Here is a 27,460-nt window from a genome sequence, read left to right as displayed (position 1 = left end):
TTCTGCAGAATCCTATTAATTTCATTCCTGTTAAGTTCTATAGGATTTTCCCATAAGGGCCTAAGGCAGGGGAGGGCAAACTACGGCCCGCAGGCTGGATCCCCATGGCGCAGCAGGGCTAACGCAGGCTCCCTGCCTGCCCTGGCCCCACGCATCTCTCAAAAGCAGCCAGCACCATGTCCCTGCGGTCCCTGGGCAGGGAAGAGGGTAGAAGGCACCACCCCCAGCAGCTCCCATTGGCCAGGAACAGGGAACTGTGGCCAATGGGAGCTTCGGGGGCAGTACCCGCAGTCAAGGGCAGCGTGTGGTGGGACCCACCTGCCCCACCCCCAGGAACCACTGCCAGACATGCTGGCCACTTTTGGGAGCCGCGTGGGGGCGGCAGGGGGCCTGCCTTCACCCCACTGCACGCCGTTGCCACCCTGGAGCCGCTTGAGGTAAGTTGCGCCAGGCCAGAGCCCACACCCCGAACCCCTCCTGCACCCCAACCCCCTGCCCTGAGCTCTCTCCTCCACCCCTGGTGCATCCCAACCCCTTGCCCTGAGCCCCTTCCTGCACACCGCACCCCCTCCCAAACCCCACACTCCCTCCTGCACCAGGGCTACATTCATGGCCCTGCATACAATTTCTCCGCCAGGATGCAGCCCCTGGGCCAAAGAGTTTGCCCACCCCGGCCTATGGCCTGATTTCCCAATGGAAAAAGACCCCCCATTGACTACAGTGGATTTTGGATTAGGCTCATATGAATGAACAGGAAGGATTACACCTCCTCTATTACACTTTCATATTTCTCACCCCCAGTTCCTTTGGATTATACCCTTTTGTGCAATCCTAAATAATCCTTCTCCCCTCTTCTGCTTTCATCTTCTAATCCAGATACTGCAGATGGCCTAACAAAACCGTAGCACTGAACAGGTTTGGCACTCTTTGGGCGTTGTGTCATACACTCCCATCAAAGCTTCTTCCAACAGCTTTAAGTAACAGGGCACCGAAAATACCACTCCAAAAGCAGGACATCACACTTCCCTGTCTGACTGTCCAACCCACCTGTACTGAGCAACTGCAGCCAGTTCGGGTCTCATCCCAAGTTCCTGTTCCCAAGCCTAGTGAAAGAAGAAGTAGCTGCAAACTACCAACTCTATATAAAGTCTATGGCCCTTTTGTGATCCGATTTCAAAACTCTATTTAAATGTAAATGTGGACCTTTAGCTGCTTACAAAAGTCTAAAATTACCAGACGGCAGTAGCATCAAGAAAAATCACACCAAAGGTTTCCCTATCACCACTCTCTTCTCTGCACCTCTGCCGGTTGTCACCGTTTACTCATCGCCAGGTACAACAGAGTCTCGCCTGACGTGTGCTCTGAAGCAAGCTCAGTGTTCAAAACTATAGGATGTTTCATCGGCAAACTAATGTTTCCCTTCTCATCATATAAAAGATGGGGCAGTTCAAATCACATTTTCCTCTTTTAGGGTCCAAAGCATCAGCGAAGTACTGAAACTTATGAGTCTCAGACAGCAAGCCATATTACAAAGGACAAAGCTGTTTTTTTCCTAGAGTACACATTTAAAGAGGAGGGGACACATTCTAGGGGCAAGAATGCATCACCCTGATCAGTATTCAGACAGTATCTGCTTGCAAATCTGGTGAATTTTCATTGGATCATTAAATGTTCCAGCCTACAGAGAATGAATTCAGAATGCAAAGTAACCCTTTCCCCTTCCCCACAAGGCTCCGTGCTGGGCCAGAGTCTCTGATAAGGCTAACAGAGTAAAAGCCAGCCATGGCATGAAATACTTTGGGCAGATTTTCAGATGGTATAAATTAGTAGAATCCCACTAAATTCAATGGAGATATGCTCATTTATACTTTCTAAGGGTCTGGCCCTCCGAGTGCCCCTGCAGATATGTACGTATGCATATTGTGTATGTATTTAACACACATATACAAAACATGCTGAGAAAAAACCCTCAAACAGATTCTTTCAAAACACTGGCATCATCTATTCCACCCAACCATGCCTCTCAGGTACAAGCCAGAAAGCCAAATTCTGCTCTCAGTTACACTGATGTAAATCCAGAGTACCTCCATTGAAGTCACTGGAGTTGCTCTAGATTTTTACCAGTTACCCAGAGCCCTGAATACATAGATTAAGTTTATATATGAAATTGCACACTTTTTGTGCTAGGGATCTTAAAAGGGGAAATGAAACTTAAATCCTTAATACCAAATATCCACATCCCCTAACCTTACTCAAGTAAAACTGCCACTCAAGTCAATGGAACTACAGAATTTGGCCCAGTTAGCATCTGCATGAGATTTTTATTAGCTGGGGCTTTGCACTTTGTTGCTAAAAAGAACAGCAGAAGGGTCAAATTCAGATCTCAGTGGCACCAGTGTGAATCCAGAATAACTCATCAACTCTGGAGTTGCACTGGATTTATACCAGTGGAGCAAAGTGAAGTCTGGCCCTATGACTTTAAATGACAGATTAGCATTCTTGGAGATGATGGACAATTCTCCTCCAGACATTAGCAGCACTGGCACACCCAGACAGCAAGAATGGCATCACAACTGCCTTGAAGGAGTTACAGCTTTAGTACATCAATGGAAGAAGAAAATGGAACAGTAGCATCCTCAAGAGGACAATTTTTCCTCCTTCCAGGCTCTAGATGCGGAAGACAGTTCCTGATGGCCAGGCCCATCGGCAATAAATGGGCGAACTCAGGCTGGCTCTCAGGGGGTGTATATTGGCATCACTCCCGCATTGGTTACACCAGCTAAGAATCCGCCTGAACATCTATGTGCACTAGAGGAATTTATATATATATTTTTTTACATGGCTGCAATCTAGCTATTTGTTATTGTATCTACTGAAGCAGCAGGAAACACCAACAGATCCCTAGCAACCTTGCCAGAAACAGCAGCTCACCGAATAAAGAAAAGCAGTTTTGTTCTAAGAATTTAAGCTCACAGGGTTTTAAGCTGCAGTTATTACTGGTTTATCCTGAATTCCAATCCTTACATTTACAAGTGTGTGATGTATAAATAAAGAGTAGGGGGACAGCACAGAAGTGAAGCCACTGCTAATTTAGGGCCTGATCCAAAGCCTGTTGAAATCAGAGTGGTTCAGGGAGCACGACACCAGACTGGGAGGCAGGAGATCTGGACTCTGTTCCTGGCTCTGTCATGACCTGCTGTGTGACCTTGGCAAGTCACTTCCCGCCTCTGTGCCTCGTCTTCTGTCCCCACCTTGTGTCAGTCTTCTCTATTTTCAGTGTAAATTCTTTGGGTTAGGGCCTGTCTCTTACCGTGTTTGCACAGCACCTATCATAACAACAGGAGCCTTTCCGTCCAATAGATTTGGGTAATTCAATCAGACCCCAAACAGAGAAATTTCATTTGTGCCTTCAGGACGCCACTGCAGACTCTCTCATAGGCTGGATCCAAATGGACACAGAATTACCCAGTACAGCAAGCAACAGGAATCTGAATAGCCTGAAGCTTACGGTTTTCCAAACAAACACCAAAAGCAAAGGACATCTGAATGGCACCTGCTAATAATAAACTCCCCTACTAGACACGGTGGCTGTGCAAAACTTCTTAGAACTCTGTCGCGCTGGACGTTAATTCTGTGGGACACTATTTCATTTGCCAGTCAGTCATTCAATATCGTCCTAATTCAAGGCTATTACCACTGGCAAATCAAAATGCCTTTGCTGTGAAGATAACGATTATGACTGTCTTGTTTGCAATACAGTTTTTCTGATGGAAAAGAACAATCCAAAAAATGGCTTTGAAATTTTGATGGAACAAAAATGATAGGAAAGTTAGAGTTACACACAGGACCTGATCCTAAACCCATTGAAATCAATGAGAGTCTTTTCACCGATTTCATTAGGCTTTGCATCAGGCTCCTAAGACATGTTTTGCTTCCCCAGCACAGTTCAGGCAACACACTTCAAAGCTGACCTGCAGCACCCCTGGGCCACCCACGAGCACCAGCTAAATTGGGAACATGGCATTTCACCGGGGACTTGTTGTTACAGAACATCTCGCCTCTGCCATTGGGTCCTTATGGCAGCCTCTCCAGAAAAAATTTGTCTGCTGTGACATTTTCCTGCCCCAGGAGTATTCTGTATGACTGAAACCAACAGGGGGAGGGGGGGACGGGGGCGGGATGTTCCCTTCAAAACAGTAATAGCCAAGTCATTGTAATCAATCAACTAAAATTAAGAAACACAAAAGCTCCAGGGAAGATGAATCTTTGGCACCATCTGTAAGAGCCAAAATTATCGACATCTCTGGGGCTCTGTGACAAAGGCACAGAAATGAAATGTCAGAGCATTCTGTGCTAAGTATGTGAGAGCCTGATCCTGCACACTGCTGAGCCCTCTCCTTTCTCATTAGCTTCCGCCGGGATGCTCCACATCTTGCAGGACTGGGGCCTAGTGTTTGACTGTGGAATTGGCTTGTGTCATGTGCGATCAGGGCCAGATCCTGCATGGCTGAAGTCAATGGGAGTTTTGCCATTGCGTTCAGATGGAGCAGGTCCTCAAGGTATGCCTAGAGAAGCAAAATAATTAAATAGCCTTAGGATACCCATATGCTGCTGGGACCAGATCTCCAGACAAAGCACTGCCAGAAAAACTACCACCGCTGGTAGAATAAATATCACTCCCCGGAAAAATCCATCCCCGGAGATATGTTTTAAAACATCCTGTTCCAGAAAATAGGAGAGAAATAAGAGGGTCGCTCTCTTGGGACTATTTTCCTTGTCTTTGGTCTGTACTCTGCTTCACACAAGGAGGCCCTAGATCTTTGACTGGTGTGAACAGTAATTGCACAAAACATCAGGGGCCAAATTCCCTGAGGAGGAGTTTTACCAGGGTTGAATTTAGGGATGGGAGGGGAACATAGACCTTATACCCCTATGTAGGCATGCAGGGGTAAGATGGCCCTTTAGATCCAGGTGTACGAGAGTCTCTGCATACATCTACTCCCCTCTAGGGCAGGTACAGAGGCAAACAGACAAAGCCCCTGCTAGACCACTCCCATTCAATGGCCAGCACAGCTCAGCTGACTGAGGGTGAGTGTCATTAGCTGCTAATACAGGCCAGCAGCCGCCAATTGCTACACCTACTCCACCGATAGGAAGAAGGGGCAGAATTGTGACTCAGAGATCACCGTGCGTCCGAGGGCTCCTTCTGGGGTGGTAGAGCCCCTGCGCCCCTCCTTGCTCAGGCTGTGCTGAAAGCCACACTCTATCCCACTGTGAATTAAGAAGTAATGAAACTCCATGTATAGCAACGGAGAATGAAAGTCCAAACTCATTTCACTACACTGCAGATTGCAGTTCCAGTTGCCATGCGATGTCAGGTCTAAGCAGAAGGTTTGTATGGTGAAAAACAAAGGTGCCCCCACTCTCCAAGGGCTCCATTATTAAGATACAAAGTATAGCACTGACAGGGAGAGAGACTGGGCAGTACATTCTTACTACAATGTACAGGCTTTCATTTTAAATGAGAGCAAACGGCTCGGTTTAGATTTTGTTTACCAAGAAATGCCAACTATGTGCCAGAGTTATATGTTGCCATGGACAAAACACACTTGATTTGTCTATTTGTTTGTACTCATGGGTTATCTAGTCAGGTTTTATCAGGAATCTTCAAGGCAGAACACTCAGAGCTGACACTGAATTGCAAATGAAACTTACAGAAAGGGTTTAATAAGACTTCCGCTGAAGTAGAGGCTCTTGGAGGGGGGGCATACAAACGTGGGGCAGATCCTCAGCTAGTGTAAATAAACATAGCTTCATTTAAGTCAATGGAGTTCTAGCTATTTAAATCAGCTACAAATCCATTGAGCCTCAACTGCATTTGAAAAGTTCTACCCATGTAAGAGGAAAGAGCAAGTCATGGAGCTTGCATATTGATGGAATTTACAGATGAGGTCCATCCGCATTGAGGGTTAAGCTAAAATGCTCACCATGGCTCCAAACAAGAATGAACCTAACTGTAATAGTAACAAGAGGCTCACTGCTTCACTGCTGATTCATGCAGAGACAGCAGGAGGGGCAGGAATACAGTCTGTATCCCTCCATCTGTAGCAATTTTACAGAATTCTGCCACTGAACCTACATTGTATTGTTATGCTCCCATTCTTCTCTTTGTTGTTTTATTGGTTTCACCGCAACAGACTCCCCTTAGCTGGGCCCAAGTGGTGGTGCAGGCAGAGAAGCCAAAGCATCAGAGGTAACAACCTCTGACATCAGAGGTAACAACCAGTCATCCCTTGCTCCCTCAAGTAACCTCTCTGCTTGCAGCACCAACGGGCCCAGGTTAGAGGAACTAAGACAGTTGCAATGGAGCAGAGGTAAATGATCCCACCTGAGCCAGGCAAGGAGGGAGTCACAGGACAAATCTCCAGCCTCCTCTCACCCTGCCAATACAGTTCCTGATCCGAAGCAGCCCCGGATAGTCCGGTCCTGAACCCCCCACCCCAGAGCCCCAATTCTGGCAAAGCACCTTAGCCCCGACCCGCATTAATTTGCCAACGCGTTTCAACCAGTGGGATTGAAGTATGAAAATAATAGGAGGGAGAGGGATGACGACTGGCTGAGTTACCGCTGATGTCAAAATGCCCCTCTGCCTGCCACACCAAGTGGGCACCATGTGCAGCGGTCAGGTTTCCCTGTTGCCATCGGGATCAAACAGGGCTCTGCCCAGCGATGCCTCCAACTGTCCTTGAAATTGATCGGAGATGGTATTTCAAAGTCAGTGCATAAGAGACCGAGAAACGCCATCAAGAGTTAGGCCTCACTTCACTTAGCTAGTCGGTGACACGTGCAGCGTTGCTTTTGTATTGTAGATACCCATTTGGTAGGAACTAGGCTGCCAACCCATTTCAGGTAGGCCATCAGACCGTAAGTGCTTTTCCATCACAGCCACCACTAGTTCATTTCAAACCAGTTAAAGTTCCCTTAGCCCATCATTCGCCCTCTCAACCATCCATGTGGTTAATGCACGGGACTAAGACTTGGGATATCTGGGCTCAGTCCCCAGCACAGGGATCACCCCTGAACAGAGAGCCCACAAAGTATTTAAGCCCTTATGTGACGTCTGTGTCTTGTGCAGCCTAGGTAAGCAAGTACTGAGATGAAGCTCTATCAGCGTCATTGGGTTCCGTTGAATCAGATCTTGCTCACACCTCCCTTCGTCTACTCGTCTTAATTTGATGCCCAGCTACTGTCAGCAGTAGGGACTGCCACCCACACAGCATTCCTCTCTGCATCTCAGAAGGGAAAAAGAGAGATGCTGGGAAATAGCTGTACATGCATCTGTGGGTACGAAGGAGAAATCAGAGAAGGATGGAAGCACTGATGCAATGTGACACAATGAGAAAGGGATCTAAGAGGGCTCCATGGCTATAGCATCATAACACAAAATGCAGCGTTTCCTTAATAGGTGTGGCCCAGAATTCTCTGTTATCCACTAGGGAAGTTGTGTTGTCCAGGGGAGTGGAAGCCATGAGATCGTCTTAGATTTCCAGCTGGTCTCCAGTGTCATTTGGGAAAGTCATAATCACTTCATTCTCTCTGGGGTTCAGTTCCCAGAAATAAAATGAGGGCATTGGGACTTTGTAAAGCACTTTCAGATCTGCAGGTGAGAAGCAGTAAGTGTTATTAACAAGCAACCACACTCCTCCTCCTCCATTTATACGGCCCACTGAACATGTTTATTACAGGTGTGTGGGGGGGTGCGTGTGTAGCAATTTGAGTGCCAAACTAGATGATTGAGTAACTGAGCAGTGTATCGCAGGTGGGTTTTTCCCCCATTGCTCTATTTTCTGCACATGATTGTGGGCCATGAGGACGCTAACTCACTTGCCATCCACAGTCAGTGCTTACGTCTGATTTTTAATGAAAGCCTTAATGCAAAGGTGCTGCTCGAGCTAAAGGTCAGAGCGGATGGGCTAGAAAAAGAAGATGGGTGAGAAAAAGAAGAACCTGAGACCCCAAGCTGCCCAGCAGCCGCTGTCTGGTAACTGTTAATCGCACATGTGGTTTCCTGCAGTAAACGAGGGGGCAGTTTCCATAAAGGACAGATAATGAAGCATTTCTAGTCTCACATCCCACCCTCTCACTCACCCTCTCACACACACATGGGCAAAGCACACCCACCCTTGTAAACATGCATTCCCCGCCTCTGCCAGCTGGACAGCATGGGTAGACTGCTCGAAATAACGGTGTGGGGAGGGCTAGCCCGTGGCGAGTACATACCTTGGGTCTGGCGGGGGGCGGAGAACAGAACTCGGGAAACTAGCCCATGCCGCCGCTGCCCATACCCCTGCAACTACACTGTTATTTTAAGCAAGCTCGCAACACTGAAGGTCGCACGGGTCTATCTATCCTGTTGCAATCACCCCTCCTTAGTGCAGTGTAGACATACTCTGAAAGGCCAGACCTGCAAGGTGCCAATTGCCTCCTGTGACATGCTGAGCAGCCTCAATTCCCGCTTTCCGTGAAGTAACGCGTGTTGAGGGCACTCAGACTCTTGCAGGATTGAACCCGCATTTCCTATCGGTCCTTCTGTGCAACTAAAGTGAAAGCTGGTTGGTCATTTCAAAATGAGAGGTTTTCAGAGGGTTTTTAAAAAGACTATTAAACCGGTCGCAAGACTCTGTAAGGGAAAGGCTATGCAGGGCCAGGGAAATACATACTTCAAAATTATTGATATATATGCACAGCATAAGCTGCATACACAATACAATAAACGTAGAAGGGTCCTGTCTAATGGCCTGATCAGAGGAATGGCAGCCTGGAAGTCCCGAGTTCTATTCTAACTCTGATTGAGGCCAATGGAAACTTCACCACTCCGGCCCAGTTTTCCTCCTTCTGTAAATGGGGGTAATAATATTGCTTGCCTCACGAGGGGGTTGTGAGGAAAAGCTAGCTAGCATTGGCCCAGATTCTGCACTGAGAGCCAGTGTACGCCCTTTGAAGTCACTGAAGTTCCACAAGCCAGCACAGAATTAGGTGCCCATTGGTAAAGCAATTTGAAAATGAAAAGAACTATGGTTCTGTTTCTCTCCTCACTTACACTGAGGTGACTCCATTTAAGCATATGAAATGCTATCAGCATAGAACTAATGTAACAAAAATCCAGCTGGCAGTGTTTGCCTGAAATAACCGCCCAGTTTGCAGGAGATCATTCCACTAAAAAAGAGCTCAGGGACATAACTTTTCCCCAGTTGGATTTAAGGGAGATGGAGAGAGGATATAGGGTATGGGCTGAGCAGTCTTGTAGGGAGGAACCCTTGGAGCCGCTAAATCTGGCGAGGCACCATCAGAACTTTATCATCTTATTGCTATTTTGCTTATTAATTAACTAAGGTCAGCAATGTATACCTTCAAATCAGCGGCACTGCGATGGGTACCCGCATGGCCCCACAGTATGCCAACATTTTTATGGCTGACTTAGAACAACGCTTCCTCAGCTCTCGTCCCCTAATGCCCCTACTCTACTTGCGCTACATTGATGACATCTTCATCATCTGGACCCATGGAAAAGAAGCCCTTGAGGAATTCCACCATGATTTCAACAATTTCCATCCCACCATCAACCTCAGCCTAGACCAGTCCATACAAGAGATCCACTTCCTGGACACTACGGTGCTAATAAGCGATGGTCACATAAACACCACCCTATATCGGAAACCTACTGACCGCTATTCCTACCTACATGCCTCTAGCTTTCATCCAGATCATACCACACGATCCATTGTCTACAGCCAAGCTCTACGATATAACCGCATTTGCTCCAACCCCTCAGACAGAGACAAACACCTACAAGATCTCTATCATGCATTCCTACAACTACAATACCCACCTGCTGAAGTGAAGAAACAGATTGACAGAGCCAGAAGAGTACCCAGAAGTCACCTACTACGGGACAGGCCCAACAAAGAAAATAACAGAACGCCACTAGCCATCACCTTCAGCCCCCAACTAAAACCTCTCCAACGCATCATCAAGGATCTACAACCTATCCTGAAGGACGAGCCATCACTCTCACAGATCTTGGGAGACAGGCCAGTCCTTGCTTACAGACAGCCCCCCAATCTGAAGCAAATACTCACCAGCAACCACACACCACACAACAGAACCACTAACCCAGGAACCTATCCTTGCAACAAAGCCCGTTGCCAACTCTGTCCACATATCTATTCAGGGGATACCATCATAGGGCCTAATCACATCAGCCACACTATCAGAGGCTCGTTCACCTGCGCATCTACCAATGTGATATATGCCATCATGTGCCAGCAATGCCCCTCTGCCATGTACATTGGCCAAACTGGACAGTCTCTACGTAAAAGAATGAATGGACACAAATCAGACGTCAAGAATTATAACATTCAAAAACCAGTTGGAGAACACTTCAATCTCTCTGGTCACTCGATTACAGACCTAAGAGTGGCTATCCTTTAACAAAAAAGCTTCAAAAACAGACTCCAACGAGAAACTGCTGAATTGGAATTAATTTGCAAACTGGATACAATTAACTTAGGCTTGAATAGAGACTGGGAATGGATGAGTCATTACACAAAGTAAAACTATTTCCCCATGTTATTTCCCCTCCCCCCACCCCCCACTGTTCCTCAGACGTTCTTGTTAACTGCTGGAAATAGCCTACCTTGCTTGTCACCATGAAAAGTTTTCCTCCTCCCCCCTCCTCCCGCTGCTGGAGATGGCTTATCTTAAGTGATCACTCTCCTTACAAAAAGAAAAGGAGTACTTGTGGCACCTTAGAGACTAACAAATTTATTAGAGCATAAGCTTTCGTGAGCTACAGAAGTGAGCTGTAGCTCACGAAAGCTTATGCTCTAATAAATTTGTTAGTCTCTAAGGTGCCACAAGTACTCCTTTTCTTTTTGCGAATACAGACTAACACGGCTGCTACTCTAAAACTCTCCTTACAGTGTGTATGATAAAACCCATTGTTTCATGTTCTCTGTGTGTGTATATAAATCTCCCCTCTGTATTTTCCACCAAATGCATCCAATGAAGTGAGCTGTAGTTCACGAAAGCTTATGCTCAAATAAATTTGTTAGTCTCTAAGGTGCCACAAGTACTCCTTTTCTTTTTAAGGTCAGCAAGTAGCACACGTTTGCATTTTACACAGTGTGTGAACTGTGTTTCTAGGGCAGGTTAGGAAGGGACCCTGCTTTTAGTGTGCTAAATATTATGTTGTTACCAAGTTTAGCTAGATCAAAAGGACAGCATTTCCATCTGAAGACTGCAGCTTGCACAAATTTGCACTAATGAACCTATTAAAGAGGATCTATTAAGAACTGGGGTAAAATGACTGTCATTTGTTTTCTAAAGAAGCAAAATAATCCACTGACAGCTGCAGCCAGCCCAGGCTGGAATTAGCCAGACCTTGTGCTGTGTTAAGCCAGATCACTTAGCATTATTTTAACATAGTTTGCACATGAATAACACAGCTTCATGTTGAGTTAGCCGTGTAATCAGCTAATTAATGTGCTGCAGATCAGTACCTGTGTCATGCAAAAAACACCCCCTGCTGGCTGAGGTTGCAGCAGCTGTGCGTCCTGGCTTCTCCTGGTTTCAAGTGACAGAGAAACGGTGGGTTTCAGAGTAACAGCCGTGTTAGTCTGTATTCGCAAAAAGGAAAGGAGGACTTGTGGCACCTTAGAGACTAACATTTATTTGAGCATAAGCTTTCGTGAGCTACAGCTCACTTCAGCATCCGATGAATGAGCTGTAGCTCACGAAAGCTTATGCTCAAATAAATGTGTTAGTCTCTAAGGTGCCACAAGTACTCCTTTTCTTTTAGAGAAACGGTGGAAGTAGGTGACAGAGAAAAAGAACAGACACGGGAACATGAGCGCACACCGCAGGCAGGAAGAGACAGGGTTAGAACCCTGGGAAACACCTGCAGGGTGTTGAGTGCCTTTAACTCGTACTGAATTCAGTGAGTGCTCAGCGCCATCCATAATGAGGCACGTATAGGTGCAAATTACAGACTTATTTTGAAAACCTAATGCTGCAAGTAAAAGGCTTCAGAGTACTGCTGGATGGGACACTATTTTCCCTGAGGTATTCACATTTTCCCATCCTCAATCAGGACAGCAGTTGAACTTGGTGTTTTTTGAACCAGAAATCGGGAAAAAAAGAGTTTGCTTGAGGTCCAACAAAACGTTTACTACAGTAATTTCAAAATGTTTTGTTTCAATTTTGACTTTTTTCTTTCTTTTAGTCTAAATCTAACATTTCATTTCATCTCAAAAAAATCAAAATATTTTCTGAAGTGTTAAAATGGAGCATTTTGACAATTTCAACATTTTTAAATAATGTTTTGAGTTAGGAGATTTGTCAAAACCATTTCACGAACACTTTTGATTCTGACACTTTTTTTTTTTTTTTTTTTTTTGCGCAAAAGGAGGGTTCATCAAAAAATTCCTGGCCAACTCTACATCAGAGTTGCATCCACTGATACTCGGTCTGAATTTGAGTCACTGTACCGAACAAAACTACACCGGCCACATTGTGAACTCTTCACCCAGTGTTGAGCCTCTTACACAGGGGCGGGCAAACTTTTTGGCCTGAGGGCCACATTGGGTTTCTGAAATTGTATGGAGGGCCGGGTAGGGGAGGCTATGCCTCCCCAAACAGCGAGCAGTGGACCAGCCCCCACCGAACTCCTGCCCCATCCACCTACCACTGTTCCCTGATGGCCACCGCCAGGACCACGGCCCCATCCACCCCACCCTGACCATCCCGGACCTCCTGCCCCTAACTGCCCCCCATCCAACCCCTCTCTTCCTGACTGCCCCCCCGGGACCCCTGTCCCATCCAACCCCCGCCACTCCCTGTCCCCTGATTGCCCCCCCATCCAACCCCTCCTCTCCTTCCTGACTGTCCCCCCCGGGACTCCTGCCCCCATTCAACCCCCGTTCCCCGCCCTCTGACCTCCCCGATGCCATCCACGCCCCTGACCACCCACCAAACTCCCCTGCCCTCTATCCAACCCCCCCACCCTGACCCTTGCCCCCTTACCACGCTGCCTGGAGCACCAGTGGCTGGCCGTGTGGCTGCACCAGGATAGGCAGCCGTGCCACGGCCACGCACCACAGAGCGCCAGGTCAGGCTGGGCTCTGCAGCCCAGAGCATTGCACCGCACGGCGGTGTGAGTGCATGGGAGGAGGGCTAGCCTCCCAGGCCAGGAGCACAGGGGCCGGGCAGGACAGTCCCACAGGCCGGATGCGGCCCACAGGCCATAGTTTGCCCACCTCTGCTCTTACGAATGCCTATGGAAGTAATCTGTCCTACAGTAAGGCCAAAATTTTCAGAAGTGTTCTCTAATTTCAGAGGTCCAACTTGGAATATCTCAAAACCATCTCAGGACACCCAAAATTACAGTCCTCTTTAGCATTTTGCCCGCAAGTCTTTTCCAGCTCAAATTTTTACAATTGCCCAAATGCTCACAAGTAACATCTTACTGGAATTCATCAGGAAGAAAACTTAGATTTTTTTCTAAAGTGATTATGAACCAACCATGCATTTATTTCTGATTTGCAAAGACCACTTGGCATACATCTTACCCACCTATTTATATATAGAAAGATCTGTGATAGATCATCTAAATACAGGCAAGGGAGAGATGGGCATACTTGTTAGTATCTAGGAGTACCTTTATTGATGAACAGTCCAAACAGCTGGTGCTGAAATTATGCCCAGGAAGGACAGTATAGTTCTTTGCTTTGCTACTTTGGCTGCAGAGGACAAAGTGCATCATTAATGTTCTAATACCTCATGCACTGCAGCAACACTATTCGTCTTTTTATTACAATTATACAGAAAAAGGTAGTGTCCAGGCAGGAATAGGATTAGATTATATCGTGGCCGATAAAAGACATTCCACATCCCAGATTCTAAAGCCTGTTTTTTGCAGGTTGCTATTTATGATGCATGGTTCATAAACAGGACATGTTATGTAATATTAACACACTTTCTCGGGTCTAGTGAAACCTATTGCAGGCAACTACCAAAAGTGATCACAGACTACTCAGTCACCCAAGAGGTGATTATTAGCTCAACATCAAACACAGCAGGGTACATTTCTGAGAGGCCTTAATGTGGTTTACATAAGTCAGAGAACTAGTTGTACTGATTTTCATTACGAGCCTACCTGTAATGCATTTCTGTGATCCCGTTCACACAGTTTGTTACCTGGAATACTGTGTAGGAGATAGAGAAAGAATATATGGCAATTTACAGTATGTGCCAGCTTACCCAACTCAACTGGGAACACTCCCTAGATCTTGGATGTTTATCTGTGAGGCTTAGGACACAATAAAATAAGCCTGGGGATACCAGTGTGTGCATATAAAACTGAAGATCCTATTCCCCTATCTATCTAAATGTGAGATTGACCAAAGGAAGAAAAATACAATGAGACTTGTAGGTATTTATGTGCATTAGCACCCACTCCATGCCAGGCCCTTTCTAAATATTTAAGAACAGTCCTTGTTCTGATAGTTCAGAATCTAAGAACACGGAAGAAACAAAACAATGCAAATGCTTCTAGGGTTTTTCCCTGGACACCTCCATTTTAATCAAGCTAATCCCCAGATCCGCTAGTCTGTATTCTTTTACACAAGCTGCACAAACCAATGCAGCTGCAGCTTCACGCTCTGGTACCCAAACTAGCTAGATTAAAGCTGCATCTACACAAGCTGCTGTTACACCCCATGTTTGCAATATCCGCATACCATTATGTACAGAAAGGTCAAGTGACTTACCAGTGGTCACACAGGGAAGTCAAAACCTCAGCTCAGATTGGCCTTTATGATTATCCAGGCTCTCAACTGCTTTGTTCTAATCACCCATCCAAACCGCCCCTTTTCAGCTTCACTAACAAGTCTACATACCCACAAATTCAAATGGAAGAGCGAACATAAGCTCATTTTTACTGAGGTCATCCAGTAAGAGGCATTTGAACAATACAGACAAGGTTACATTGGATTTAGCCTAGAATCATTAAAAGTGGCTAGAGGAACACACTGCTGATTACAAAAAATGATTTTTCCTGAAGCATTAGAAGCCCCTACTGGTTACTCTGTTGTTTGAAAAACCAAACCCGATCAGGAGATTGAATAACTATTTACATTTAAGAAGTGTGATTTTTCTAAAATGTGAATTGCTGCTGGAAATATTCCAATTAATGTGTCTACAGACACTAGTGATATAAAAAGAGGGGGGTGGGGGGACACAAACTAGGCTGCCTCAATAAAGGTGCTGGTGGCTTTTTAAGATTGTTGATCACAACATACTGATTGTGAAGTTATACTAGAAATACAACCAAGACATTAAGAATGTTTGATATATTTGTGCAAAGTAAAGTGGAGTATCAATGGGAATAGACTGACAATTTTGGAAACATAAGTAAAATGTATGAACTCAGGTTGATCTCATGGCATTATTATACGGTTGTTGATATCAAACTGTTTGATCACGAATGCCCCTCTACCTCTGGGTAGCCACCATTGCTGACAGGATCTACAACAGGTACACACCAGACCGAGGACAATGGGGAGTACCCAATTATAATGATTGTTCCTTGTTCAGCCAATAGATATGCTAAGAGGGGTTGCCCAAGCTGGGAGAAGATACTTCCTCCTCTTGCCTAAAGGCAGGTGCAAAACGGAGGGAGTGGAAATTCTCCAAGGAGGCCAACAAGACAGAAGTGACCAAACAGGGGTTTAAAAAGGACTCATAGGAGGAAAGACCCACACACAAGAAGTTTGGGCAGGAGAAGGAAAGGGGACAGGCCAGCCACAGTCAAAGGAGGCAAGCTGAGGGAGAAGGCTCCATGTTTCAGAAGCACCCAACCCATGCACTACAACAGAAGGACGTCGGAGAGCCTCAGATGACCCTGACGCCAGCTCAAACAATATTCTTGAGTGGAGAGGAAACTGAGGCAGAGAACCACACGAGATTTATTATTTTGTTATATCTGCGTATTTGTTATGCTACTGAAGAACAATGCTGTGTGTTCGAGTCCTGTATGTACTACAGCTAACCACAGGCCACCTGAGCATGTTAATCTGCAATACAGAAGGCTCATATCATCAGTGGGATTTTGGGAGAGGATGTGTTTAAGATACAGAGGAACCTGTGGGGTCAGCATTGGTTCCAGGTCCTGGGCAACGGACTGTAGGGTATAAAGAGTCAGGATGGCGTGATAGATAGACAAACTCTTGGGATGCAGATCCTCTAAGGACCCCAAGACAAACACTATGCATGGACTCTGTTCGGACTCCAGAGACTTAAAACACACCAGTTTGGTGAATGACGAAGAGGTGGGGGGCACTCAAGTGTACCCGGGAAGACATCCTACAATCTTTCTTTGTGGGGCATACCATAAAACCTTTTGTTAAATGGCTACTTCAGAAGCAGATCAGATCCTTAGCTGGTGTAATTCATCCTAACTCCATTGACTTCAAGGCAACTGTGCAAAATTTACACAAGGTGTGGATCTGGCCATATGTCATTAGTGAGTGTAAATTGGTTATGTACATAGATGATACTGTGATAAAATAGCATTGATTCCACTGGGGCTGTTGAAAGTGATTTGACAAAAGGACTTTGTTCAACTGGATGTGTGGTCATAGCAAAATAATCAGCTTTTATTGAATGTCTAAGAGTATTTGTACTTCTGCTAATTTCATTCTCAGAGAAAGAGAAGGCAAACAATTTAAAGCCTGCATTTCTCAGGGGCAGGAGCCAACAGGATTGCAGTGGAGATCAATATGTTTAACTATTTCAGCATTTAAAGTCTATTGATGCTAATCTGTCTTCTCAATACAGTATAGATCTCATTGTTACCTAGGAGCTTTTAAGACGATGAAGGACTGTCTTCAAGCTGCAGAAGGGGCCCCAAATCCCAAAGCCTGGTTCTCCTACCATGCAATGCAAGTAACTCCTAGTTATTCTGACACCCTGGGAGCAGAACACTGCCCGTGCAGGTCTCTTGGATAACACTCCCAGTACACTCAAGACAGAAGAGGCTTCTTCTACTCGGAATACAGAAATCCTACACATCAGGCAGGGCCACAGATGTATTCTAATACATTGTGTAATATGTTAGCTTGGTTCATGGCACCATGCAAGCCAGGTACACAACACTAACACTGTACAGGGCTCTCACTCGCTACCAGCACAAGGGGACTTCAACCAATAACATTTTCACACTTAGGAGACCAAAACCAGGCACCTAGGTCAGCAACCTGATTTTTCAGAGGCACTGAGCACCAGCAGCACCCTTTGACATGGAGGGGTGGCTCAGCATTTTTAAAGTCAGGCAACTTATTTAAGAGATTAACTCCAGTTGCCCAAGTTTGAGTGTTGGCTGTTAGGGTCTGTGATGGGGCTCCACTCACCATGCTGGTGCCTCCTGCTGATCATCTTGGGGATTAGCTCCGCAGGTCACTACACCCACGCCTGGTGGTGCCCCACCCACCATCACTTCTGCTCCCAGACCCACATCGCTCCACGGAACGCAGCATTCTCTTCATGACTCAACCCTGCGGACGTGGCGTGAGCTGTGCGCCCACCTTCCAGAGGCGAGCGTTGCAGTCCAACTGTCCCGCCATGTCCCCAGCCGTGACTGCAGCCAATTATTCAGCCACTTCCCCAGCGGCCCCAGCACCCTCTTTGTCCTTGCCTCAGGGCCTCAGCCTGCAAATCCCAGCAGCCAGCCCGAAGCTCTTCTCTAGCCAGGGTGCTAGCTTCCTTCTGCCAGCCAGGCACCCAATCCTCCCTCCTTGAACTTCAGGGAGTAACTGCAATTCATCTTATATGGGCCTCCTGGGACCTGATTAGCTATTCCTCGCAGCCCCTCTCCTATTGGCTGCTTCCTGCACAGCCTCTCTAGGGCCCTATTAGCCCCTTGCTGCCAGTATTGGGCAAGCACCCCATCACAGGGTCCTTCCCCCTATTATTGAAAATGCTGGGATAAAAGGTGCCCCATTACTAGTCTTCCTACTTCACAGAAAACACAATGATTTACCCTCAAACAGCTATTTGCTACATAGTAGTCAAGAGTCTTTTAGACACCCAGCAATGCCAGGATCTCTGGCTACTTATATAGCTGATGGCAGAGCAATGTGGAGTTGCTGAATGCGCAGTTTCCCACAATGCAGTTATTTAACAAAAAGCTTCTTTGGTTTAGTTAGTGTTTAGTCCACATTAGAGATGGGCCCTAACCTAAAGCCTAGATCCAAATACTCCACAACTTGGAGAAAGTTTGGAACCAAGTCCAACCCTTGCAGATCATGAGTATTTGGAGAGTGCTTAAAAATATTAAAAAAAAAAAGGTTATAGACCATTATTATTAGACTGGGACTTTTTAAGTATCAGGAGCTGGAGTGACTGTCCTGAGTTTATTTAGCACTGCACTTTTCCCCATCACATAGTGATGACAGTAAGAGATTGCAGGGTACATGGCACAGGCTTGACTTTAATTTGGTTACTCAGAAGATTAAAGAGATACTGGGAGCCAGTCTCTCTTGAACGTATCATGCACTGCCCTTATATCCAAGTTAATCTATTTAAAATACAAACATTTTAGTTTACATACAATGCATGTTTTCTTTCAGCATATACAAGAGTCACCCTAGTACAGGCACCTTGTGCAATATTGAAACCCAAATTACACCACTGAGGGTGCCTAGGATTTTGTTTGAGACCTTTGCACCAGGTGGAAATCCACCTGCTGTAGGGATGAACATGGGCAGATATATACCTGAAGCAGCAGCTCACCTACTCTGCCATCAGGTGCATCCACTACCTTGATTTTCATACCCATCAAGAAAAACACCCACAACTGGCACTTTTGAATTTACCACTCCCTTTCTGGGGTTTTGTTTATGAACATAAAGTAAGCTTCACTGAAAGCAAAGCTTCTAGTCCCCTTCCCCAAGCTCACCAGTTGTTCCCAGCCCTTTCCAAAGACCTTGAAGACCTTCACTAGGGCTTCATCACTCTTAGCCTTCCCTCCAGGGCTTCACAGTCCTAATAGCCTTTCCCAGCTAAAACTTCACTTACACTTTGCTTTGCTCCCTGCAGGTCTATCAATTAAGATATCCACCACCAGCAAACTCCTATAACCCTCTAAGCTTTCTGAGCAACAGTGCAGTGGGCAGTGCAGCTCGGAGCAGCAGGACGCAGTCCTGGCCCAGCAGAGCAGCCGGGGACCCACCAGGCAGCAGCCCCAGGGCCGGGGTCGGGGGAGCAGCAGCAACGGGGCTCGTGCCCAGGGCCAGGAGGAGGAATTACATCACTTCCCAGCTGGAGCCCATCAAAGCCTCAGCACCCCCTGCAGGGAAGCGGGTTAACAACCGGTTCTAAAACTGCTTCAAAATTTAACAACCGGTTGGCGCGAACCAGCTCCAGCTCACCACTGGGTAAAGGGTTTTATCTGATCTTAAAAGATGACAGATCAAGAAATTTCACAGCTTTCCAATTTTTCTTTAAATGTATTATTTAACCATTATTAATTGGAACCCATTTTGATGTGCAGTGCTATTCTGCATTTTATGGCCATAGCGCTAACCACATGAGAATCCTATCCCTTCAACAACGATTAAAGAGCAGCTGAAATTTTCTAGAGGACCATACTTTTTAGAAAGAATCTGTTCATACATTGCAGATTTTCTGTATTTCTTTCCTCCTGCTCTTTATTACTGAGAGTATCTAGTTCTTTGGGTCTCACAGTCTTCCTTGGGTGTCAATGTAGCTCAGAAGGGATGCACCAAAACTCTGATGGCACTTGAAAGGAGCTGTGCGTGTGCACACACAAACACACACAGCATCTCCAGAAGGTCCAGACTGCAGTGTGCACACACACATATGCATACGTATTCATACACACGCACACACTGAATCACAGAAGATCCAGTGTGCAGCACACGCAGTACAAGGTACCACACACACACAGTGCATCCCCAGAAGGCAGCTCCCCCCACCACACTCTGAAGCAGGCAAGCGTACCACTGCATGGACATATTATAACATGACTCCCCCTAATACTACCATCACCAGGACTACTTATATTTCAGGACTATTCCATCCTTTGCTGTGATCCCTTAGCTACTGCTGCTTGGAGTAGCATTAACTACTCAGATGCTGGGACTGGACAACAAGGGATAGATCACTCGATAATTGCCCTGTTCTGTCCATTCCCTCTGGGCCACCTGGCACTGGCCACTGTCGGAAGACAGGATACTGGGCTAGATGGACCATTGGTCTGACCCAGTGTGGCCGTTCTTATGTTAACTTTGCAGTGCATGTTTGTCTGTATTTTATAGGCAACAACAGCTGAAGCAAAAAGGGCTGGTCTTGACTCCTTCCCTTTCCATCTGACTATTTCCCTACAAATCCACTTAATGGTCCTCCCGCACTGTTGCCTTACGATCAGTCTCTTTTTATGAGTGAAGACATGCAGGTGGGTTTCTGGTCACTTTTCTTAGTAAGCTGTAATGTATTAAATCTATCCACACTCTGCACTGTTTAACCAAAGGGAGCACATGGCCAAGAGGAGATGGGCTGAGTGAGAGGTGTTCTGGATCACAATTAGGTTTAAGCAGGCTTCGAAGTTCTGATTCAAGGCCAAATCAGGGCGACTTTTTCATTTTGTACTGGGTTATACGTACATCAGGTACTTGCAAGATTTTAGACCATGATGTCAGAAATCTCAGTAAATCAGCCTCTCTCACAAAATCTTGAATGTTCTTGTGAGATTTCAGCTACAGCAAACCAGAACCAGAAAACAACAGCCCCTTATGGTTTAGGATCCAACCTGGAACCAGAGGTAGGCTTGGATCCGTGCCCCACGTGAAACTGGAGGGGTTCAGATTCATGACCCTGGTTTTGGCTAGCCTCTAGCTTCTCAGGCTGATGTTGGGGTCATGTATCTGTTTCCATCACAGCCAACAGTGATACACAAGCGAGTCTGATTTCAGGTGCAGAACAAGAGGCAGAAGCAGATGGACTCGCACAAAAAAAAAAAAATCATCCTATTTTCATGCAAATAGCCTTAACAAAAAAGGATGAAGGAGGAGAGGTGCAGAAAATATCTGGTAAAGAAGCAGAACATGTTTATTCATAGGGTTACCATCAGCTACCTTTTACGAAGCATCTATTGTAAAGGAAGAGAGATTAGTTAAACCTGCTACTCACAAAAACTGAATTATGCTGTCTGAATCCCACTTCTTAGTCTGAATTTAGAATCACTGGCTGATTTCCAATCCTGAATACAATGTGCCGTGTGGGCAGATACTATGTCCCTTGCAATACTATAACAACAAGGGTCTTAAAGACAGGCAGTGCCTGGAATACACAAAATCTGGAAATAAGAAAATCTCATTCCCTTTTTACACCTGGGATGCAAATGACTAATCTCCCATCCCTTATCACTGCTGTGGTATAGCTCATGAACAGGGTTCATCGCTTGTACTGTGCCCACAGAGATGAGATGACAAGAGCAGTGCTGTGCACTGTATATGCTTTATGAGCGGGCATTATGCCCTGTCTCCTCAAGATAAGCAAGAGATCTTCCACAAAAACACAACAAAGGGGAAGAGGGTCTCTACTGAAAACATTCTACTGTGATGCTAAAGATATATATTCAGAGAAAGCTTCTCCATTGTCCTATTTATGTCAAGCATACAGTACTTAGAGACGCATGTTCGCAGAGGTGGTGTTTGTCTGCAGGCAGAATGTCCCCCTACACAGTTCTAGTAAAAAAGCCATTTGAAAAGAGCACCAACAATCAAGAATTCCCCATTGACATATGCGAGCAGAGCACTGAATAGACCTTTTGAAGTTGCCTCCTTTGAATTTTCAAATTTCCACGTACACCTTGCTGTTCCAAATAAATGTGGCATGCGACAGTAGCTTACATACAGATCACACATTCAAATCAAGAGGGATATTCTTCTTGGTGTCCACACGCATCTAATGTATAAAGCCTTCCTTTTCAACGTTAGTTATTACACATTTAACACAGACACACAAATTGAGATTTGTAAGACACTGAAACAATAGCTCCTCTAGGCGTGCCTTAATTTATATGCACACAAACATACGGTAGAGAGACCAGGACAATTATGTACTTTATACAGTATAGATACACATTTTCCATTAAAGAGCTTCTGTGTATACATTTTCTACTTCACATATGGATAGCCACATGGTCCTCAAATATTGCTATATATTTGACTACAGTTCAAATTTAGCAAGACTCAAACGGTATCTTACCTTGATTTCCTTGCTGCTCTCTCTAAGCAAAATTTACACTTACTGTTACCATAAAGGCTAAATAAATGCAGAGAAATGTAACTGCTCCAGCCACACAGTATTCTTGACGTGAAGCTGCAGCTATTGCATTGTTGATTTTAGTAGATTATGTGTCTGGCTTTGCTAACCTGCTGTTTTAATGCTCCACGAGCTTTTGGCAAAACACCAACAATACTCACTGCCACAAGGGGGCTTTAACAGCTCTCCGGTGCTGTTTATCCCAGTAACCCTTTGGTGCTTTTTAAAGGAAACAAAAGAGTTGTTTTTAAGTGTTTTGACTGCATTAGGGCGACAGTTGTTGGATACAAAAGAATATTTTTTAAAAATACATCTGTGCCGATCCCCACTATTCCACCCGTGTGGACTCAGCCAGCACTTAGATTAGAAAAATTGGAATAAAGGTATGTGCATTTTAAAGGAGGTAGCAGGCTGAGAATCTGAGACTGTTACTAGGGATGGCTAGGAGTAAAAATGATGGGGGGGAGGGGTCATTAAGCATTAAATTATTGGGCCAGATCCTCGGTTGGTGTAAATTGATGTTGACATCAATGGAGCAACACCAATTTACGAAAGCTGCGGCTCCTCCAGCCTAGTCAATCTTTTTGTTTTCCTCTAGAAAGGAAGGGTTCGGCCATTTATTAAAAAAACCCTGAAACCTTCTGATTAAATTCTGAAAGCAGAGTCTCTAATATTGCGCAGACCCCATTGTCGGGATGGGACATTATGATTGAAATAAAGAGAGACATGGCTCATGACCGGATTTCAAATAAAAGCCCTTAAGGGCCAAAGCCCCCACTCAAATAAATGGCAAAAATTCCGTTGGCCTCAGTAAAAGCACAATTTAACCCATGCTTTCTAAGTGTCAGCCCAGTTTACGTTGCATCCCATCCGTTGGCTGTCAGAATCAGGGTGACAGAGTAAGGCGAATGGTGTAACCCTATCAAGCTGTTTAATCCGGGCCTATACCAAATTTGCAGCAATGTAATCAAACTGGTTTAGAAATAGATTTAGTTAAATCAGTGCAACGCCCTGGTGTGGTTGCACTTAAATCAGTTTAAAAGCGGCTAATATTGACCTAGCTTAATTCAGTTAGCAGAGCTACGCTAATTCACACCAGCAAAGAATCTGGCCTCTAGAGTATTAGCCTGCCCTCTAGTGGATGGATGCCAGTTTAGGCAACATTCTGGATTTTGCAGAATACATAAACGTCTATATATGTGAATTAGAACTACCTATAGATTTATACTAAGTTTAGCACCGTGGTTTATGAGCAATTTAGAAGATTTTTTTTTTTTAATATTATCAAGTGTCAGACCTTAAGACCTTTGTGCACAGATACACACGCACGCACGCACACACACACACCAGATTGTTAGATGCATTATTACTAAAGTGCCTAGGAGCCCTATGCATGGACTAGGGTGGCCAACTTTCTAATCGCACAAAACCGAACACCCCTGCTCTGCCCCCTTCTCCAAGGTCCCACCCCTTCTCTGAGGCCCTGCCACTTCTGAGGCCCCGCCCCCACTCACTCCATCCCCCCTTCCTCCATCGCTCACTCTCCCGCACCCCACTCACTTTCACGGGGCTGGGGCAGGGGATTGGGGTATGGGAGACAGTGAGGGCTCCAGCCGGGGGTGTGAGCTCTGGGCTGGGGCCGGGGATGAGGTTTTGAGGTGCGGGAGGGGGCTCTGGGCTGGGGCAGGAGGCAGTGCGGGCTCCAGGAGGGTGTTTGGGTGTGGGAGGGGACTCAGGGCTGGGGTAGGAGGTTGGGGTGTGGGACAGAGTGCGGGGTGTGGGCTCCAGGAGGGGGGCTCAGGGCTGGGGGGTAGGCTCTGGGAGGGAGTTCGGGTGCGCGAGGGGGTTCTGACCTGAAGCAGGGGGTTGGGGTGCTGGTGGGGGTTCGGGCTTCTGCCAAGCAGCGCTTACCTCAGGTAGCTCCGGGTCAGCATTGCAGTGGGGCTAAGGCAGGCTCCTTGCCTACCTTGGCTCCGTGCAGCTCCCAGAAGCAGTTGGCATGTCCGGCTCCTAAGTGCAGGGGTGGCCAGGCAGCTCTGCGTGATGTGCACTGCCCGCACCCGCAAGCACTGCCCCCACGGTTCCCATTGGCTGTGGTTCCCAGCCAATAGGAGCTGCGGAGCTGGCACTCGGGGCAGGGGTGGGGGCAGCGCACGGAGCCGCCCTGGCCACCCCAGCATGTAGGGGCTGCAGGGACATGCTGGCTGATTCCGGGAGCCGCGTGGAGCCTGCCTTAGCCCTGCTGCGCCACCAACCAGACTTTTAACAGTCAAAAGCCGGATGCCTGGCAAACCTAGCATGGGCCAGGACCCCATTGTGCTAGGCGCTGTACAAACACAGAACAAAAAGATACTCCCTGCCCCAAGGAGCTTACAGTCTAAGTAGTTAGATGGCTTGCTCCCAGGCAACACTAGTGAGGAAGGCCAACGTGAAAACAAATAATCTCCCAGAGATTTTGCATCTTTCTTCCAAACCAGACTCAGAAAGCCTATCAGGAACTGGTACATTGGGTTTGCGGTATATCACAAATTGATCTAGAATGCATACCCTCTAAGGCCCGATTCAGCAATGAATGTCACCATGTGCCTAATGTACAGCACCTGAATAGTCCCACTGAAGTCAATTTTCAAATTTTCCAAAGGACCTAAGTGACTTAGGATCCTAAGTCCCCTTTTCAGAAGTGACTCAGGCACTTTAGAGCCTAAATCTCACTGCAAGTCAATAGGACTTAGAACCTAAGTCACCTAGGTGCATTTGAAAATTTTACCCTCTGGGACTACTTGAACGCTTATCGTGCCTTGCTGAATTAACTTTTGAGATTCAGATATGTGCCCACTAGGAACTGGACTGAGTCTCCAACTCTGTTTCACCTAGTCCCCAAACAGGCATTGGATGGCAACTACTTCCTGTCACTACTGACGTGGGCCCCAGTTGAAACGGTGACCTACAGATGAAAAGCTTTGTGTGCCACTCCCAATTCCTCAGCCAAATTCATCCCTGAATTTGACCCTTTTCTTTTGCATTTAATGTATTTCAAGGCCTCTATAAATAAGACTCTGGATAAAATTAATATCAGACCAAACATTTTAGAGCTATGTAATACATTTATGTATGAACTTAAAACGTTTCAGATTATGATATTTGCCGTGTGATTATATAATGTCATCTCGTTCTGCAGTTATATTGGTTTGATGTTCATTGTACATCTCCATACAAAAACACAGTATGCCTAGAGATTGTTTCTTTACCCAAAACTGTCAGCTCAAGTTATGTGAAACATTCAAAGACTAGCTAGGTAAGGGAAGCAAGAAGTTAACAATTTTTAAAAAAAGAAACAAACTTGGTTTTATGCAGTGCCCCAATAACCTAGAGCGAGAAAAGCCACTGGGACAATAAACAATGTTGTGTGTACTAGAATATTAAGGATTTGAAAAGCAAATAGGATCTCAGCATGGCTGGTGAGATAAAGAGCATTGTTTCTAAATCATCTTACATATTTTCCAGTTATTGTGCACTGCTATGCACCCTGAATAGTTATTTACAGTTGTGAAAAGTAGGCCTAAAACTGCTACCAAACCAGAATTCTCCCATTACTCACTCATACAGGTGGCAGCTTTTTATATCCACTTTGCAGAGGTGGAAGTGGACACATTAGCACAAGGCACTGGAGAAATCAGGCCTAAGCCAGCTGTTCCATCTCAGCTGTAGTGGACAACTTACTCAGCTAGTCTGTCTATATTTATTTATACCCTGGTAAACCCCAAGACTCCAACCGGGGTAGAGGCCTCATTAACCTAGAAACTGTACAAACACAGAACAGAAGAGGGTCCCTGCCCCAAAGAGCTTACAATCTAAATAGACCAGACACCGTTAGCAACGCTGTGAACACCACTGAGAGCAGCAAAAAAGGGAAAACAGGCCTGATTCCCCTCTCGTTCCAGCTTTATTCTGGGAAGATCCATTCACTTAAGAGGGTTATATGCGATTTACATCAGTTTGAAAGCAGAGTTAGGCTCAATGTGAGTATACACAGTTTTGTAAGGCAACTTTCTGTCTCAGGATCCCAGATTCTGTGGAGTATAATTCTGATCTACCTTTGGCAGTGACTGCTCTAAGCAAGAGCTGGTCTTTTGAGTGGTCACTTAAGGTGGATTTCATTTTATTTTGTTCACATGCCTTTTAGGTTGGGATCCACAGCACATTTTGTCCCCTTTTCTCTTCTATACTTACCCAAAAATACCAGGAACTAGATAACTCTGAAAGCGAGCTGCACACTCTTTCCAAATGAAGAGCAGGCAGTATACACAGGAGAACATAAATACGTATTTGTGCATGAAATTCAGATAACATGGAGAGTTTGCTGGCCTTAATTGCTATTGAAAGCCTCTGGGCAAAAGTTTCGCGTAAGCTAAATTCAATGTGGTGTATTGATTTCATTTCCATTAGCTTATTTTCAGAGATGTCGTGTGCACCATCCACACGCTTAACTCAGAATCTGCAGTGCTCTCCCCTTGCCACTAGCAGTGATGCTGGATCCTACTACTTCAAAAGGCACCTCTTCCCAGAGAGCCTCTAACACACGGATTACCTGGAGCATGATGTAATCATTCCTAGGAGCACAGCCTCTAGATTTGGTGGGCCAGATCCTCAGGTGGTGTGAACTGGTGTAGAGCCATCAAAGTCAACGGTGTTATGCCAATTTACACGAGCGGAGGATATGGTCTGAATTTCCAGGCAGAACATTACCACAAAAGGGGCTACTTTGGTGCTGGTAGGAGCAGGAGAATTGGAAACATTTCTATAACCAGGCAATGTGAAATCCATAAGCAACAGTATCAGTGTTCTTGTTACCAGATGGCCCCGAGGCTTTTCTTGAACAGGGCCATGAAGTGAATTTATACAGACGTATAAAGCATACCTGCTATTAATCCTTCTGCCAAATTGTACCTCCTCTTGTCAGGACTGTGTCAGCAATCATTATGCAAAGAAAGCAATGGCAACATAGAGGCTGCAGTATTATTAATGTGACATATGATCGGAGTGACAGCCTGAAACT

At 45.8% G+C, this 27,460-nt stretch overlaps 1 protein-coding gene across 2 annotated transcripts in view; it reads right to left on the bottom strand.

Moving 5' to 3' along the window:
* RAP1GAP2 (RAP1 GTPase activating protein 2) overlaps positions 1-27,460 on the bottom strand; it is a 294,016-nt gene that overhangs the window by 213,806 nt on the left and 52,750 nt on the right. Inside the window, exon 1 of one of the 2 annotated variants that reach the window (XM_038375287.2) lies at positions 22,348-22,524. The exons of the other annotated variant lie outside the window; for it this stretch is intronic. The gene's annotated coding sequence lies outside the window, so the exon portion shown is untranslated. Of the gene's footprint in view, positions 1-22,347; positions 22,525-27,460 lie in introns of those variants that run through there. 2 annotated transcript variants of the gene reach the window in all.

Source organism: Dermochelys coriacea, chromosome 17, assembly GCF_009764565.3.
Source record: "Dermochelys coriacea isolate rDerCor1 chromosome 17, rDerCor1.pri.v4, whole genome shotgun sequence".
In the NCBI taxonomy this organism is placed as follows: Eukaryota; Metazoa; Chordata; order Testudines; family Dermochelyidae; genus Dermochelys; species Dermochelys coriacea.
The sequence above is the reverse complement of the archived record's forward strand: the minus strand, read 5'-3'. Positions and strand labels throughout refer to the sequence as shown.